The following is a 2,168-nucleotide window of genomic DNA, read 5'->3' as shown; positions in this document are numbered from 1 at the left end:
CTTTATAATCACACTTTTCCCACACACACAAAGTGCTTGGTTCACGCCTTTACCTGCAGTGATCGAAGGAGAGCCGTCGGAAGTTGGCCTGAGGAATGACTACAAAGCAGAAGAGAAACCAGGTCAAGTATTTCAGCTCCGGAAGTGACACAGATGATAGTTTGTGTTTACAGTCCGGGGTTAAAGCGTTTTCTGTCCTCCTGATTAAAGGGATTGTTTGTTTTTACAGTCGGGGTTAAAGCGTCATGTTTTCTGTCCTCTCTGATTAAAGGGACTTATTCCAGACTCACATCATCTCACCCAGTAAAGGTTCGATCTAAACCAGTTTGACTTTTCACCCACCGTTGCGTTTCCCTCCGTAGAAGTGAGTGTATTCTGTACATGTGATGTACCTGTGAAGCAGAAACACACACATCAGCCACAAACTAACCCCCACTTTAACTGTTTGGCTTTACCCAAATCTAAAACGTGACAAAAAAACAACAACAACCAAGTGGCTAGAATGAGACGAAAAAGAGAGTGAAAAAACGACGACAACGCAAGGAAAAAGATACATTTACATGAGTTCTGTAGGTCTTAGCTTTCAAATGAGGCTCTGTATAGGCTCTCTATAGGCTTTTAGATTTGGGTAAAGCTGAACTGAAGAAAAACACACTTGGTTAAGGCAGTGGTGGAGTTTAGAAACAAATCAGTTTGACCCATCATCAACTAATGACTGGTTTAAATGTTCCTTTAAAGTCTTTAAGGCTTTGATGATATGATTGAATAAGACATTTGGCTAAAAGTGAAATAATGATATTTGATGAAGAGTTTTCCATATAAAACAAAACATGTAAAATGGGGGAATCCTGAGCTTTAGATTAATCCAACATTCTTTGAATAGTGAAAAAGTCTGAGTTTGTTGTTTGCAGAAAGTCAGAAAAGCCTTTATTGATCTCGCACACGAGTCAACATCCTTTAAATCTTCACAGTGTGGACATTATTAATTCATTCAATTTAATAAAAGCGCCTTAGTTTTTGTTAGATGATGTGGATGAAGCTGTTGTTGTTGTCGCAGGCAGGTGTTAGCTAAACGTGCTAAAGCTAACTCCTAAACTAAAGCAAACTCCTTGATCCGTGTCTTATCTGGACTCACATCTTGTCTTTCTGGTGCTGTCGTTTCCCCATGATGTCAGAGCGGGAGAGGAAAGTCCTCAAAGGAACCCAGAGAAGCTGAAAACACGGCTTATATCGGCCTGATCTGCGAAAGGAAGAAACTACGGGCTAATCTGCTTCCGGGTTCTTCTTCTTCTTGCGGTTTTAATGGCGGGAGGCTCAACGTAAAGGCGCATTTCCGCCCCCTACTGTATCGGAGTGTGAACGAGCTTAACCTCTTCACCCCCGCCTGAACGGAGCACATTCTCTCCAGTTCAGCTTTACCTGAATCTAAGACAAAAACAACGACCCTAACTTTTTTGTCTCATTGTTGCAGCTTTATTAATACGACTCTAAACTCACGTTTAAAACGATTTTAGACACACAGAAAACCCTGCAGTGACAAACCCGGCCCTGGCCCTCCATGACTTTGATTATTATTAGAAGAGCTTTATATTCATACATGAAACTCTGTCTATATTACACATCCTTCATAAGGGCCTATTGTACATGTTTTAGTGGTAGGGGACAGACACTGACTGAGGAGAGAAAGGGTGAATCTAACTCTATATCTGTTATATCGAAGCTTTAAAAGGTCATGTGACCCGTCACATGTTCAAACTCTTTTCAAAGCTTTGTTTACGTCACTGTTGTTTCCATAAAGTATTTGCACACGATGAGACCCCTCCCCTTTAAGCTCTTACTCAGCGCATTTATCCACTTTTACCCAAATCTAAAAGCTTCTTCAAACAGAAAGAGCAACATAGAATCACAAAAACACACGAAAAACGACAAAACTGTGACATAAAAAAAGTCAGAGTCATTTTTGTAAGTCTTCCCTTTCAATTGTGGCGTTACTGTGAGTCTGTAAACCTTTAGGTTTGGGTAAAGCTGAGCTGTAGGGCTTGGCTGTGAATGGTGTATGCGCTAAAGCGGCGCCGCTGGAGGACGTGTTAAGTAAACTTTAAGTCATTGTAGGTTTGTTGGAGCTAATCCTGATTTCTGATTGGACGAGACGCAGACAGATATTCATG

The 2,168-nt window shown here is 41.0% G+C and overlaps 1 long non-coding RNA gene across 1 annotated transcript; it reads right to left on the bottom strand.

Annotated features, from left to right (window-relative positions):
• Positions 1-53: 53 nt before the first annotated feature.
• LOC306982616 lies at positions 54-1,420 on the bottom strand. Its single transcript, XR_013794218.1, has 3 exons — positions 1,136-1,420; positions 343-392; positions 54-99 (listed from the first exon to the last, which is right to left on the bottom strand). It is a non-coding gene; the product is annotated as an uncharacterized lncRNA (long non-coding RNA).
• Positions 1,421-2,168: the final 748 nt, after the last annotated feature.

Source organism: Gobius niger, assembly GCF_951799975.1.
Source record: "Gobius niger genome assembly, contig: SCAFFOLD_140, whole genome shotgun sequence".
NCBI classification, from domain to species: domain Eukaryota; kingdom Metazoa; phylum Chordata; class Actinopteri; order Gobiiformes; family Gobiidae; genus Gobius; species Gobius niger.
This window is presented reverse-complemented; position numbering and strand designations above follow the sequence as displayed.